This window comes from Prionailurus bengalensis, unplaced genomic scaffold (assembly GCF_016509475.1).
Source record: "Prionailurus bengalensis isolate Pbe53 unplaced genomic scaffold, Fcat_Pben_1.1_paternal_pri Un_scaffold_110, whole genome shotgun sequence".
Classification (NCBI taxonomy): Eukaryota; Metazoa; Chordata; class Mammalia; order Carnivora; family Felidae; genus Prionailurus; species Prionailurus bengalensis.
Genome location: NW_025091206.1, coordinates 1 through 17,081, shown reverse-complemented (window position 1 = coordinate 17,081; position 17,081 = coordinate 1). Strand labels below are relative to the sequence as shown.

The 17,081-nt window shown below is 45.2% G+C and overlaps 1 pseudogene; it reads left to right on the top strand.

Annotated features, from left to right (window-relative positions):
- The window catches only part of LOC122478614, a 29,016-nt pseudogene extending 12,376 nt beyond the window's left edge, over window positions 1-16,640 (top strand).
- The last annotated feature ends 441 nt before the right edge of the window (window positions 16,641-17,081 follow it).

Here is a 17,081-nt window from a genome sequence, read left to right as displayed (position 1 = left end):
TTATCAATAAGGTTGCTTATGTTTGTAACTGTTTTATATATTTGGGGGCTCCGGTATTTGGCGCATCGACATTTATATAATTGTTACCTCTTCCTGATGGATAGACCCTGTAATTATTATATAATGCCCTTCTTCATCTCTTGTTACAGCCTTTAATTTAAAGTCTAGTTTGTTTGATATAAGTATGGCTACTCCAGCTTTCTTTTGGCTTCCAGTAGCATGATAAATATTTCTCCATCCCCTCACTCTCAATCTAAAGGTGTCCTCAGATCTAAAATGAGTCTCTTGTAGACACAAATAGATGGGTCTTGTTTTTTTATCCATTCTGATACCCTATGTCTTTTGGTTGGCGCATGTAATCCATTTACATTCAGTGTTATTATACAAAGATACGTGTTTAGAGTCATTGTGATGTCTGTAGGTTTTATGCTTGTAGTGATGTCTCTGGTACTTTGTCTCACAGGATCCCCCTTAGGATCTCTTGTAGGGCTGGTTTAGTGGTGACAAATTCCTTCAGTTTTTGTTTGTTTGGGAAGATCTTTATCTCTCCTTCTATTCTAAATGATACACTTGCTGGATAAAGGATTCTCGGCTGCATATTTTTTCTGTTCAATACATTGAAGATTTGGTGCCAATCCTTTCTGGCCTGCCAAGTTTCAAAAGAGAGATGAGTCACGATTCTTATAGGTCTCCCTTTATATGTGAGGGCACGTTTATCCCTTGCTGCTTTCAGAATTTTCTCTTTATCCTCGTATTTTGCCAGTTTCACTATGATATGTTGTGCAGAAGATCGATTCAAGTTACGTCTGAAGGGAGTTCTCTGTGCCTCTTGCATTTCAATGCCTTTTTCCTTCCCCAGTTCAGGGAAGTTCTCAGCTATTATTTCTTCAAGTACACCTTCAGCACCTTTCCCTCTCTCTTCCTCCTCTGGGATACCAATTATGCGTATATTATTTCTTTTTAGTGTGTCACCTAGTTCTCTAATTTTCCCCTCATACTCCTGGATTTTTTTATCTCTCTTTTTCTCAGCTTCCTCTTTTTCCATAACTTTGTCTTCTAGTTCACCTATTCTCTCCTCTGCCTCTTCAATCCGAGCCATCGTTGTTTCCATTTTGTTTTGCATTTCGTTTAAAGCATTTTTCAGCTCCTCCTGACTGTTCCTTAGTCCCTTGATCTCTGTAGCAAGAGATTCTCTGCTGTCCTCTATACTGTTTTCAAGCCCAGCGATTAATCTTATGACTATTATTCTAAATTCACTTTCTGTTATATTATTTAAATCCTTTTTGATCAGTTCATTAGCTGTTGTTATTTCCTGGAGATTCTTCTGAGGGGAATTCTTCCGTTTGGTCATTTCGGATAGTCCCTGGAGTGGTGTGGACCTGTAGGGCACTTCCCCTGTGCTGTGGTGTATAACTGGAGCTGGTGGGTGGAGTCGCAGTCAGACCTGACGTCTGCCCCCGGCCCACCGCTGGGGCCACAGTCAAACTGGTGTGTGCCTTCTCTTCCCCTCTCCTAGGGGTGGGATTCACTGTGGGGTGGGGTGGTGTGGCCCATCTGGGCTACTTGCACACTGCCAGGCATGCAGAGCTGGAGATCTGGCGTATTAGCCTGGGTGGGTAGGCAAGGTGCACGAGGGCAGGAGGGACAGGCTTAGCTCGCTTCTCCTTAGGTGATCCACTTCAGGAGGGGCCCTGTGGCAGCGGGAGGGAGTCAGACCCGCTGCTGGAGGGGTGGCTCCGCAGAAGCACAGTGTTGGGTGTTTGCGCGGAGCAAGCAAGTTCCCTGGCAGGGACTGTTTCCCTTTGGGATTTTGGCTGGGGGACGGGCGAGGGAGATGGCACTGGCGAGCGCCTTTGTTCCCTGACAAACTGAGCTCTGTCGTCCCGGGGCTCAGCAACTCTCTCTCCCTTTGTCCTCCAGGCTTCCCGCTTTCTGAGCAGAGCTGTTAACTTATGACCTCCCAGATGCTAAGCAAGTCCCGCTTGCTGTCAGAACACACTTCGTCCGGCCCCTCCGCTTTTTCGAGCCAGTCTCTGCTTGGCCTGCAGGCCCCCCCTCCGCCCCGGCTCCCTCCTGCCAGTCTGTGGAGTTCGCACCACCTCTCTGCCCTTCCTACCCTCTTCCGTGGGCCTCTCATCTGCGCTTGGCTCCGGAGACTCCGTTCTGCTAATTTCTGGTAGTTTTCTGGATTAGTTAGGCAGGGGTAGGTGGAATCTAAGTGATCAGCAGGATGCGCGGTGAGCCCAGCATCCTCCTAAGCCGCCATCTTCCCTAAACCTCGCTTACCAGTTCTTGAGAGTATGTGCAGAGTGTGTGACATTTTCTAATTTTCTCAGCTTTAAAGTCCTGTCCTCACCACTAAATAAGTAGATCTTCAAGAGGTAGTTCTTATGGGGTAGCAACTACTCTCAGCAAGCCCAATCTTAAATCACATCAACACAAAATTACTTTAATTAAAAAGAAAATTAAAACGCAAACACTACAGACACATATCCATATCCATACACACACACACACACACACACACACACACACACAAACTGCAGTTCTCTAGAGATCACCCACTTCAACTTTCCTTCAAGTTCAAATAATATATTCCTGAATTTAACATGGATCATATGATACAATAATCTTTGGTTTCATTCATCTCATTATTTACAAGTCAATCTTTTCCAGCAAACAGTTAAATAATTTTTTAAAATTAACTGACAATTCTAATGATATATTCACAGTTGCCTAATAGGCTAAAGAAAAAAAGACTCCAAGGAAAAGCAAATAGAGGCCCATTCAACCTCCTTTTAACAACAGTAAAACTCCAGTACTTTCTCACAGTTGAGTCTCCAAGCATTTATTTCCCTTCCTTTTAATTTTAACCACACAGCCAATGTTGCCTTATCTTCCTTTACATTTGTTGTGAAATCTTCTGCCACTTTCTTTTCCCTCTCTTGTTGAAGTTGTCAGTCTCTATTTTCCCTTCAGTATTTCACTCAGCCTTAATGAAAGTTAACCTCACAATCAAAATTAAATGGAACTTAATGGGAGAAAAGAAGAAGGTAATACGTTTGTAAGAAAACTGATGCCATACTTAGGAAAATCAGTGTCAAAAGCTGTGATCATGGTATCACTTAATGATACAACGTCATTAACGCAGCTGATGTAAAGTGATCCTGAGTATAAGCAATTGTGTCTGAGAGAACACAGGTGTGAGTGTACATAACCACCCACTGGATTCCACTCAGGATCTGTGAAGGTCATATGTGGTCATCACATTCAGGACCTCATACCAAAATAGCAGCACCTTTGATGATAAAAGATAAGGCTGGAGCATCAACAGAAAACCAATTGTCTTCTTTCTAATGCAGAAAGCTCACACTGCAAGGCATTTCCATTCTAATAGAAATACACTTCACACTTTCCACAGATCAAAAGATATTTGAGTCTCTCGTATCTGGCATATGAGGATATTTCACTTTATGTTCCAGACAATTCTTCCTCTCTCTCTTCTTCTCCCTTCACTCCCCTTCCCTGTTCTCTCCTCCTTGACCCCAGACCATGTTTCCTTACTAAATCACACCACAAGCAATAGTTTCAACTTTACCTAATCAAATACACATAAACGGATCAAAGTGATTAAATGATGAAGCACCAACCAAAGATTTACAATAGGCTCTATAGAAAATGAAGGATACAACATCTCCAGTAAAGCTTATACTTTCAAAGTGGTAAACTTTCTGTCTGTTCACTTTTGTTCCCTTGATTTTGATAATTTTTTGTAAATCTGAAGTTCAGGAAACCAAAGAAAATCCACAAGAGATCTTTAGGGTACAATGATAATCGGGTGTCGAAGTTTTACCTCTTCCTAAACAATAAAAAAAAAAAAAACCAACACCTGAAACTACATATAAAATGTAATTAAAAATCATCCATATTTCTCTAGTAATCCAGTGTTCAGAAACAGTTGATTCTGGAATAAATAGGTTTGTAAATTTTTTAGTGTGATTAATTATGATTTAGTAAGAGTAACTAAGTTTTATTAGTTTGCCTGAATTTATGATCTTTTTCCTTTTTAAAAGCAGTATCTTCGGGGCACATGGTAGCTCAGTTGGTTAAATGTCAAACTCTTGGGTTCAAGTCTGGGTCAAACTCCCGGCTGGGCATGAAGACTGCTTGGGATTCTCTCTCTCTCTCTCTCCCTCTGCCCCTCTCCTCTACTCATGCTCTTTCTAAATTAAAAAAAAATTAAAAACTGAAAAATAAAAAATAAAAGTGCTCTCTTCACTGACAGTAATTCTATTTGTGGCCATAACATTCAAGATTCTGAATGCTTCTTCAGTCTCCATTTTCATATTTATTGATTTTTTTTTTGTAGACACATTGTTTTTTTCTTATTTGAGGGAAAGAATGCATGCAGAAGCAGAAAGAAGGGGCAGATGGAGAGGGAGAGAGAGAGAGAGAGAGAGAGAGAGAGAGAGAGAGAGAATCTTAAGCAGGCTTCACACTCAGCAGGGAGCCTGATGTGGGGTTCCATTCCATGACCCTGGGATCATCACCTGAGCCAGTATCAAGAGTTGGATGTTCAATCAACTGAGCCATCCACGTGTCCCTCCATTCTCTTATTTATTAAAGAGTCATGGCCATCCATTCTTAAAGGCAAAACTATCTGAGGCTCCTGTATAAAAGTACCCAGGTGATTCTAGATCTATCATTTAGTGGTTAATACTTGTTTTTGGCTATTGACTCCCTTTTGGGGAAATATTCATCTCCTACTCTCAACTCATGTGGTTCCCATGAAACTGATTCCATTCATAGGTACAGGCCTGGCATATGACTCAAACCTGGCCAACAAAAGCCTCACATTTGTCTACCTCAGTGATTGGCTCAAGGATACACACTGACCTCATGAGAACCAACTAAAGCAGGTTTTACTAAGATTTCCCACAGAGAATTCATCTGCTTTCTTTGCAGTAGTTGGCCTAGTGGTACCCAACTTGCAAACACAAGAAGTCTACCTGACAATGGAGCTTATATGAAAGAGAACCAGGGTCTGGAGAGAACAAATGGATTGAGGGACATTGTTTGATCCTCTGAATTAAGCAGCTAATGAGTTTATATATACTGCTGGAAGTCTCAGTTTCCAGGGATAATGATTATGCCTTTTGTTTAAAGCAATTCGAGTTAAATTTTATGTACCTTGCAACCAAAATAGTCTTAACGGACACACAGCAATGACCACTCTCACTTCATATATTCTGTAGAAATTAAAACTGTACAAACTGTCAATGTAATAATATACAGGTTTAAATGACTTAGCATATATTAAGGAAGGCTTGTTTTTAATCTCTCTGATAGGATTTACTTTCTACAAAGAATATTTTATCTTATAATTAGCCATGTTCTCCCATATGAAAAGGAAAACTGAGAAGCACCTGGGTGGCTGAGTTGGTTAAGTGTCAGACCCTTGGTTTAGACTCCGATCATGATCTCGCAGGTTCATAGGTTTGAGTCCTGCATCAGCTCAGCTCTGACAGTGCAGCCCTGCTAAGGATTAGCTCTCCTTCTCTCCCTCTCTCCCTCTCTCGCTCTCCCAAAATAATTAAACTTAAAAAAAAAAGGAAGACTGAGATAGATAAATTTTTCAAGAGCTTATTTGATGACACTTCTAATGGAATTGCAAGGCAAACCAAGAATAGTTGGAAGCATTCCACCCACAGAAGCTAGGGGCCAGGTTTTTATAGAGGAGAAAAAGAAGCAAAGCAATTATTTGACTGGTTATAGCTTAAGCAGTTGTCTGATTTGGGAAAGCCTAGGTGGCTGTGACTGGCTGTCCTCAGGGTTCATTTTCTTGAATTCAAATGCACGGACTCTGGCTTAGTGTTTGGTTTGGTTAATGAGGCCTTAGAGCGACCCCTGTCTAGTGGCCTCCTTCTTTAAATATTTTCACACCAGCATATATTCTCCATAGGTTTAAGTTTAAATATAAAATTTCTGGTTGGTATGGGCCTCCACAAAAATAACACATTTGGCAATACAGGAACAAAATGTGACCAGGTAATTCACACAAAGCTTTCTTTTATACAGTTGGCAAGGAAGAAGAATCTGAGAAATTGAAGCAAGTGCAATCTAGGGTGAGACTAATACTCCTACATGTAGTTAGCTATAAGGTTTCTGTTTTATTTTTATTAGTAGTCATATTGTTGGAGAAGAAGAAAAATTCAAACGTTCTTGTCCTCATTTTAAAGTACAATATTTTAGGGGCACCAGGGTGGCTCAGCCAGTTAAGCTTCCCACTTCAGCTCAGGTCATGGTCTCGTGGTTTGTGAGTTCAAGCCCCACATCTGGCTGTCTGTTGTTACTACAGAGCCTGCTTCAGATCCTCTGTCCCTCTCTCTCTCTTTCTGCCCCTTCCCAGTTTGTTCTTTTTTTTTCTTTCTTTCTCTCTTTCTCTCAAGAATAAATAAACAGTAATACATACATACATAAATTTAAAAAGTATATAATATTTTAAAGAAAATTCCTTTTGCAAATATGACCTTCTAACAGAGCTATCTATATGCTTGGGAAAAAAAAAACATTTAACTATCCCTTCACTCCAAGAAATTCCTCAAAATCCATCTCATATACAGACCTATTCCATGACATTTAGTTCACATAACAATTCCACATGCTCCTAAACTTGGTGTCTGCCTTTCTTGTAACAGTAAATACATTATACCAATGGGGAAAAAAAGGAGGTAAAAAAGAATGTCTTAAATTCATCACTGTATGCTTAGAGCTGGCTTTTATATGTATAGGTAATACATCTTAATTTTTTGACATTCAATCTTCAGGGGGTACTAAGAAAATATCATTTTTCATGCACTTCAGATATATTATTTCTAGAATTCACAACTATCCTGCAGATATCACCCCCATTTTACAGATGAGGAAACTATAGATCAGAAAATGGAGTCCATAGTTCTCATCTAATAGGTTACAGGAACAGATTTTAAACAAAGATCTGAATTCCAGTTCTTTCCACATTACCTTGCTAACATATGCTTACCTTAGAATGACGTTTCCTGTAGGACAAGAATTTCATCATGGCTATTATTGCTTCATTATATAGAATGTTGCAATATAAAGAGAAAGCCAAATAATGAATCTGGATAATGTTAAAATAAGCCCGAAACAGGGGTGCCTGGTTGGCTCAGTTGGTTAAGTGTCTGACTTTGGCTCAGGTCATGGTCCCCTGGTTCTCGGGTTCATGCCCCGCAGAGATATGCACTGGTGGTGTGGAGCCTCCTTGGGATTCTCTCTCCCTCTCTGCTCTTTCCCCACATGTGTGCTATCTCAAAATAAATAAACTTAAAATAAGCCCCAAACATGTATAATCTTACACTTATTTGCAGATCTTGAGCAAGTTGCTTAACTTCTCTGTGCCAAAACTGCTTCAAACAGTAGTGATAATACCTTAGAAATTAGTTATGATGCTGACATACATTAAAATATATAAAGCTCTTAGCACAATATCTGGAACATAGTAAACACTCCAGAAATGTTAGCTATTGCCACTGAGATGAAAACTCACTAGATGGACATGTTTTAAACCAGGTGACTCCAGTCAGCAATAGCTGGACATCTAATCCGAAAACAGTCAATCCTACACTGGCTTGAAATCTATGATATGATCCGGTGAAAATATGATGCATGTCTACTAGTTTCTCTCCCTTGGGAATCTGAATTAAGAAACAAGGACTAAGCCCATTCATCGTAATTCAGAATTTATATGGTTTGGCTCCTACCTTCATCAATTTTTCTCTCATCAATGTAACCAACAATGCTAAGACTGTTGCTGAATCTAGTCTTTCAGTCTTCATTTTTATATCATTTGGCAGCATTCCATATGTTCAAGACCATTCTCCTCATTCTCTTTGGAAAGCACTGAAAAATTGCAGCTATTCAACACTTAATCCCAAGCCTCTAATCTCCACACCCCACTGTCCCTCTATGCAATTTCATCCACACTTTTGACTTCACTAATTATCTTCATGTTAGCTCAGACTTGTCTTACACATTCAACTGCCTTGTCCATCTCTCACTTCTCTGGATGGCTCAACGATAAATGATACCTCCGACACCATATGTCCCAAACCAAACTCATGATCTTCCCTCTCAAACATAGCCAAGATCCCTTCCAGTGCTCCTTACTTCCATAGTGGCCCCAACAAGTAACCAGATCACGAATTAGAAAATTAGAAGCATGCCCGGATACCTCCTTTTCCTTTATCCCCATCTTTTACTAAATCCTATTAATTTTATCTCTTAAATATTTCTCAATTCCTTCTCTCCATCTCCACTGCTACCTTTTAACAGGTATACCTACATCCATTCTAATATCTTGTGTACTTTCCATACTGTAACCAGTTATATTTTTTTATGATTCTAATCATGTCATGTTCCTGCTGAAGAGTCCACAATGGCTTCCTACTATTCTTAAGATATTTGGTGAAAATACATATCATAGTAGGCAAGACCTGCAAGATATGTTTCGGCTTCTTTCCCTCTCCTGTTGCCCTACATGCAGCCATATTTGTCTTTTTTTTCAGCTCCTTAAACATAATAGATTATATTTCCTGCTACCTTAGGATCTTTGCACATGGTTTCGCTCTGCCTGGACTACTCCTCGTCCTTCTCTTCACTTAATTAATCCTTATTATATCTCATCTCATAATACTTCCTCACAGAAAGTTTCTTGAACAACTAGACTTTATCAGACCATTTAGTTATTTATTCAACAAATATTTAATAAAAACCTACTATACACCATGTATAGCTCTAAACATATGGGATTGAGAAACACAAAAACCCTTCCCTTCATGAAGCCTACATTCTAGTGGAAGCAAACAGGCAATAACCAACAAAATAATGCATAGAATGTATAATATATGTAAAGCCAGTAAGTCTGGGGACTGGGGGTAAGGGGGAAGAAAGAAAAAAAAAGGGTAAGAAAATCACAAGCAGAGAGTTTCCAGTGCCTGAGTTGGTATCTGACATAGAGTTGGCCCTCAATAAATATTTGTTGAGCAGATGAATGAATAAAGGAAGGAGCATGTTCAAGTTATGAGAAAGTGTAAAGTGTAAAAGACTAGAGGAACTACTTGATGGATGAAACAAAGAGAAACCAGGCAGGTCTTGAGAGATAACAGTCTCTTGAACCATTCATTCTCAATGGCTTCATTCAGCTCCAGTTCCAGTCATTATATGGTCTTGGTATAACCATATTTAGTATCCATACCCTTCCTTCCCCAGTGCCAAGGGCTGGATAATTCAAGTGGATCACTCTTGAAACCAAAATACCTAATCAGGACACGGATACAAGATTGTGTATACCACTTCCATCACTCACCACCACACATATCCCTAAAGCCACTTCTTTACTACACACACACACACACACACACACACACACAGATATCACTTGTGTTGAAGCTTCAGTTCTCCAGTCCACAGCCCCTTTCAGGTACAAACTCCCTCCCATATACACAAGACTGTGAAAGCCCTTGCTCTTTTCCCTGACCCTGTGAGACACTTAGGTCACTACTCTCCAAATCCAGTCAAACCCACAACTGGGGGCCCCTCAGGAAAAGGAACCTGGGTCTCTCCTTCCCAGCAGTCTCCTGCACCTTAAAGACTATCTTCTACCCACACGTAGATGGACATGAACTCCTTTGTGATTCTGAATGACCTTCAAGATCACTGATCCCATATATACTCAAACTCAGGCTCCAGCATCAGATGGCAAGGTTCTGAAGGACTGGGGCTCTGAGTGCCCCCTCAAGCCTCTTGTCTTTATCAGAACCCACAGAAGGATTTGTATACTTTCTGGGTGGCCTGGGTGGAAACTAAGGCACTGTACTTCCCCAAAACACAAATATTCAGTGTATACCCCCTTTCCATGGCACTGCCTGATATTACAGTAACACTCGCCTCACAGATAACTGCCTCCTCACAATTAGAGACTCTATCAAACCATGTCCCTTTAGGGAGCCCTCCCATGTTCCCACAAGTCTGTGTACCCTGCTCCATGACTAAGCCCACTCCTATGATCAGCCCCATCACAAGCGCCCCTCAGGATTGGAGTCCTGTATCTTCCCTGGAGTCCCAGCACTTTCTGGGCTCATGCTCACTCAGGAGTGGGCACACTCGCACATACATCCCTGCGCCTTCTCTGGGACTCCGAGGTCCCTTCCCACCATTCAGAGTTGTATGACTTCCCTTGACCCCTGACCCCGAGGTCCCAGCCCCACCACACAAACACACAGGGACGCCTCCTCAGGAGTAGGGCCATGCCCAAGTCCCCTCACCCCTCAGACCCAGGACTGCCCAGCTGCTTCAGCGCTTCCCCCTGAACGACCGCCTCCACAGATCTGCCTCAGGTGCCCTCTGGCTCTGCTCCACCATGTTTTGTTGTCCCTCCACATCTAAGCCCACGCAAAAGTCACGGGGCAGTGGGGAGTGGGCAATAGGATCCTCGGGGTGACATACCTTCCTCAGGAAGACTGGGAACAATGTAGAGGGCCTGGCGGGGAGGTGGTAGGTGGGCTGGGAGGGAGCAGTCGCCTGAGGCCCCGCCCCCCCATGGCCCCAGTCCTCTTGGGCCCAGGTGCCCACAGGGCTAGGAGTCCCCAGCACTTCTCATTTTGCTCCTGAACATTCGAGTCCTGGCAACTGAGCATGCTCAGCCACCTCTGGGGACCCATTGTGCTGGGATGGCGCTCTGCTGCACTGAGGGGTTCTTCCTGCCCACCCCAGACATGTAAGGCCTGGCTTTACTGTGGTTGAAGCTCAATTTGGGACTTGAGACAGATTTCCTGATTTCCCAACACATCTCCTCCTGGCCTGCCTGGTTCTGGTCAAGGTGCTGGGTAACCTATTTCTTCAACTGAAATGCACCGAGGAATCAATAGTTCTGTGCCCACCGATACCAAACTCGAAGAGGCCCAAAGAGTTCTGGCTCCTTGCCCCTCTACAACTGCACCAGCCCTAACCCTAGACTTTACTGCTGTATTTCTCAGTATACTTAGGATGTATTTTCCCATCTCCCCCTGGTGAATCGACACTATCTTCTAAGACCAAGCTAAACATTACACTTTTCTGAGCTGCTTTATCCTCCCACAGTCACCTGTGTGTCCCTGGCCTGATGCTGACAATGCTTTATGCATTATTTACTTCTCTCTTCCTCACTTAAGGGTGGGGTGAGCTCTCTGATGCCTGGGGTCTGACACTTCATCTAGGTATACTCCATACCACAGCATAGTGCTTGACACAAGGTAAGTGCTTCATAAAAGTAAATGTTTGTGGAAGGAAAAATGAATCCTAAGTTCACTCCTGCACATCCTACCAGTTTTATTGAGCACTTAGTTTTTTAACAACTACCATTCTAGACCCCTTCTCTTCAAAGGTCTCACAGAGAAAGGAAGAGATTATGGCTTTATATACCTCATAGAGACACCACCTCCAGCCTGGACTTCAACTTATTCTAGGATGTTAGCCCACCAGAGAGTGGACACTCCATACATTTCTTTACTGAACAAAAGGATGTAGTCACAGAAACAAAAAGAGAGAGATGGAGAGAAAATGGCTTTGGTAGAGGTTAACTAGTGTTTGAAGTGCTACCGAATCACAGAGAGAACTCTCAATTAGAGGTGGCAGGAGTAAAACAACGAAAATCCTAAAGAGGAGTGGATACCCTAGCTGAGTCTTGAAGAATGAATAGCTGTCAGCCAGGCAAAGGAAAGGAAGACTGTGCCAGGCAGAGGGAGCAGCATGAGCAAGGCAGAGTGTAGGGAACAGCAGTGATACTCAAAGAAGTCCAGGAGGCTAGAGCACAAAACTCCCAGGGCAAAACATTATCTCTAAAGAAACTCCTGTATAGCTAAGTAATGTCTTCAGTTGGGTTCCCCAAAAGCAAAATCTGAGGCCAGGACTTGGTTGCTGGTAATTTGTTTGGGAAGTAAGCTCCAGAAACAGATGGGAGGGAGACAGAATGAAAGAGGGGAAAGTGGAAAAGCCAAGCAAAGTGTGATATTGAGCTGATAGCTTTACTAGATAATTGGGCTTGAGCTTACTGGATGGAGACCCTCTGAAAACCATGTAGAAGGTGCCTCAGCTTTGCACCACCAAATAGCAAGGAAACTGGGTCATTTACCTCTTAATTTTCATCCCCATTATTTGAGGGTTATCTCAATCCCCCAGCTGGAACTCATTAACATTTCCTGATTATGCTTGCCCAGGGCTAAGCATTCTACTAGGATTTGAAAGAAAGCCTTGAGGCAGAAAAGCAGATGGACCAGAAAGCATTTGAGCTAGTAACAGGCTTAGAGCTACACTGAAATCAGGAATAAGGTTTTGAAAGGGCGGGCCTAAGCCGGCTGACTCCATCTTGTTCTGTGTCCTTCACCTTGACCACGCCTCCTCCCCTTGAGTAACCTCCTGCTCGCCTGCCTAACAGGACTCCGACCCTTCCCCAGCCAATCGGCTGAGGCCACAGCCATTACCTCACCAACTGCCCCTAGGCCCCAATAAAACCTTTGTGCTTCTGAAACTCGCTCTCTCTCCCTGGTATCTCACCACTGCGTAGGTGCAGGTAGGGGATTGAGCTCGAGCTAGCTCGAATAAAGGCTCTTTTGCTTTTACATCGGACTTGGCTCCCTGGTGGTCTTTGGGGATCACGAATTCTGGGCATAACATTTGGGGGCTCGTCCAGGATCCCCAAGACCCCCGAGGGACTCCCGACCCGGAGAGCCTGACTGGCCACGGTTAGTGTCTGTTCGTTCCGTCTTTTCTGTGTGAGCTCATTTCTGAAATTCTGGTAGTGCCCGACGCGGTCTAAGTGGACGCACTGGAGGACCACGGGCCGGGAGTTTCAGAAGACGTTCCGATCCTCCCTTTTGGAGGGACGTGGAATCCCCTCATCGGTTTTGGAGGGACGTGGAACCCCCTCAAAGGTCTGAGATAGCTTTCAGTTTTGCTTCCATGGAGTTGGAAGACTTTCTAGGGGCCCTGTTTGTTTTTGTGTTTCTCTGTTTTGTTCTGTGGACTTACTGGATGGATGTTATGGGACAGACTCAGACTACTCCTCTAAGTATTATGATTAATCACTTTAAGGATGTGAGGGGAAGAGCTAACAACCTCAGCGTGGAAGTCCAAAAGGGTCGATGGCAGGTTTTTTGTTCTAGCGAGTGGCCAACTTTCAATGTCGGATGGCCACCAGAGGGGACCTTTGACCTCCCTACCATCCACCGAGTCAGGAGTATCATCTCTCAGCCTAAGATGGGCCATCTTGATCAGCTCCTTTACATTATCACTTGGCGGGACCTTGTAGAAGACCCAGCCTCTTGGCTTAAGCCTTTCCTAGCCCCACTCCCTCCAGAGCCAAAACCCATTCTTGCTTTGCAGGGGACAAAGAAGAAGAAAAGTCTTACACAGCCTTCAGCACCCCTCTACCCTGTCCTACAAGGGGGGACTGAAGAAGAATTAATTTTTCCTCCCCCGTATAACCCCTCTAGGATGCCGGAAGAACACCATCCTCCCTGTCCGGGGGAGGCAGATGCTGTTCCGAGAGCGGGAGGCAGAAACGCTCCGGTGGGAAGCCGACCCTTTACCAGACAAAGGGCTCAGAGGGAGCAATCCGCCTCCGCCGCCGACTCCACTGTTCTGCCCCTGTGAGGCACTGGACCCCCAGACGCGGAGGGGAATCAGCCCCATCACTATTGGCCTTTTGCCATTAGTGACCTCTACAATTAGAAAGCTCAGAATCCTAAGTTTTCTGAGAAACCGGCAGGGCTTATTGATTTATTAGACTCTGTTCTTTTTACCCATCAGCCCACGTGGGACGATTGCCAGAAGCTTTTGCAGGTCCTGTTCACGACTGAAGAAAGAGAAAGAATCCTCAATGGGGCCCGAAAACTAGTTCCAGGAGCAGACGGGAATCCCACCACCAACCAGGCTCAGATAGATGCCTCCTTCCCCTTAACTCGGCCCCAGTGGGATTTCAACATGGCACAAGGTAAGGAGAGGCTCCGGGTCTACCGCCAGACTCTAATGGGGGGTGTCTCCGAATGGCTGCTAGAAAGCCAACCAATTTGGCCAAGGTAGGAAATGTACAACAGGGAAAAGATGAATCTCCGGCTGCCTTTTTAGAACGGAGCATGAAGGCATTCCGTACCTATACCCCCAGGGATCCAGAGGCTCCGGAAAGGAAGGCAGCTGTTATCATGGCCTTTGTAAACCAATGGGCCATAGACATTAGGAGAAAATTACAGAAAATAGATAGACCAGGAGAAAAAAGTCTGCAACTTACTGGTGGTAGCCGAAAAGGTATATAATAACCGGGAGCCTCCTGAGGACAAGCAGGCTCGCGCCATGGCGGCTGTCAGCAGTAAGCAGACTCGAGACCTGGACAGAATACTACTAGCTACCACTGCTGACTTCCCCGAGGAACGAGACCGCCATCTCTGGCAGCTGGCAGACGACGCAAGAAAAGGTAAAGGAACCACAAAGGGGGGGGGAAGCAGAGGCTGCAGAAAGATCAGTGTGCATACTGCAAGGAGATAGGGCATTGGGCCCGGGATTGTCCAAAAAGGGCCAGCGGGAAGGGAAGCAAGACTGATCGAGTAAAAGTCCTAGAGCTAGATGAACTAAGTGATTAGGGGAGTCAGGGTTCGGACCCTCTCACCGAACCCAGGGTAACTCTTAAAGTGGAGGGGACCCCTGTGGACTTCCTTGTCGACATCGGAGCACAACATTCGGTCCTCCACACCCCACAAGGAAAACTAGCCAGCAAGAAGTCCTGGGTACAAGGGGCAACTGGTATGAGCCAGTATTCATGGACTACCCGAAGAACTGTAGATTTGGGGACGGGACGGGTATCCCACTCCTTTATGGTAATACCAGAATGCCCCTACCCGCTGTTAGGATGGGACTTACTGACCAAGATTGGAGCTCAGATAACTTTCAGACAAGGGGGGCCTCAGGTCACCGATGGCAAGGGCTACCCCATCCAGGTCCTGACCATGAAACTGGATGAATACCACCTCCACCAGGAGGCGCTCCCAAGAGAGGATAATATAGACAGATGGCTACAAGAATTCCCCTCGGTTTGGGCAGAGACCGGGGGGGATAGGACTAGCCGCTCACAGGACCCCGGTCCTGGTAGAGCTCAAGCCAGGAGAGAGTCCGGTAAGGATCAAACAATACCCCATGTCTCAGGAGGCCCGGAAGGGGATCCAGCCACACATCCGGAGACTACAAAGCCTAGGGGTACTAGTTCCTTGCCAGTCTCCCTGGAACACCCCCCTACTGCCGGTCAAAAAGCCTCACACAAATGACTACCGACTGGTACAAGACCTCCGGGAAGTAAATAAGAGGGTCACGGACATACACGCAACTGTTCCCAGCCCATATACTCTCTTGAGCTCCTTGGCGCCCTCCAGGGTCTGGTATACTGTACTGGATTTAAAGGACGCCTTCTTCAGTCTGCTGCTGGCACCCCAGAGCCAACCCTTGTTTGCCTTCGAGTGGCATGATCCGGAGGAGGGCTACAGTGGGCAACTCACCTGGACATGGCTACCTCAGGGATTCAAAAATTCACCCACCATCTTCGACGAGGCACTACACGAGGACCTGGGTGAGTACAGAAGGGAGCACCCTGGCCTCACCCTCCTACAGTATGTAGATGACATCCTGATTGCTGGCGACATGGCCAAAGGCTGTGAGCGAGGGACCCAGGACCTGCTGGCTACCCTGGGGGCCCTAGGGTACCGGGCATCCACGAAGAAGGCTCAGATATGCAGGGAGAGGGTAAGTTACCTGGGATATATCCTGGAGGGCGGACAGCGGTGGTTATCAGATGCCAGAAAAGAAACTGTCCTAAAGATCCCTACTCCCACCTCCTGAAGAGAAGCAAGGGAATTCTTAGGATCAGCCGGCTACTGCTGCCTCTGGGTTCCAGGTTTTGCTGAGATTGCCAGGCCCCTATATGAAGCTACTAAAGAGGAGAAAACATTTAAATGGGCTGAAAAAGAAGAAACTGCCTTTAATCAGTTAAAAAAGGCCCTCCTAAGTGCCCCAGCCCTGGGCCTACCAGACATTACGAAGCCCTTCCACCTCTTTGTAGACGAACATAAGGGAATAGCAAAAGGGGTTCTAACTTAGGCCCCTGGAACCGCCCAGTGGCTTACCTGTCCAAGAAACTACACCCAGTGGCTGCCGGCTGGCCGCCATGCCTAAGAATTATTGCGGCGACAGCACTCCTAGTCAAGGACGCAGACAAACTGACCCTAGGACGGGAGATCTGGATCACGACCCCACACGCCATTGAAGGGGTCCTGAAACAGCCTCCTGATAGATGGATGAGCAACACACATATGACTCATTACCAGAGCCTCCTACTCAACCCTCCACGAGTGCGGTTCCACCCCAGTGCAGCCCTCAATCCTGCAACCCTGCTGCCCGACCCTGACCTAGGTGCTCCACTACGTGACTGCAGGAATCCTGGAACAAGTACATGGATTCCAGACGGACCTGACCAACTGGCCCCTCCCCGATGCCGAGGCTACTTGGTTCACTGATGACAGCAGCTTTGTGCGAGACGGACACAGGTATGCAGGTGCAGTGGTGGTCACCGAAACGGACACTGTATGGGTGGAGGCTCTACCCTCCGGAACGTCAGCCCAGCGAGCAGAGCTCATAGCCCTCACCAAGGCGCTGATGCTGGGAGCTAGAAAATGGCTTAACAACTACCAGACTTGGGAGACCCAGTTTCACCAGCCCAGCCCAAATACTCCCAGGAGGAGTTACAGTGGATCAAGAAACTCCCCATGGCCCAGGAGATAAAGGGATGGTGGTATACACCTAACAAGGAGCTTGTGCTGCCAGACCGGCTCGGAGTCTCAATATTAGAGCATGTGCATCGGTCTACTCACCTGGGGGCCTGAAAATTAAAAGACTTAATCCGACATGCCAGAATCAAGATTCACCAACAGGACACCAAAATAGAGCAAGTTGTATCTGCCTGCAAGACCTGCCAACTCACCAATGCG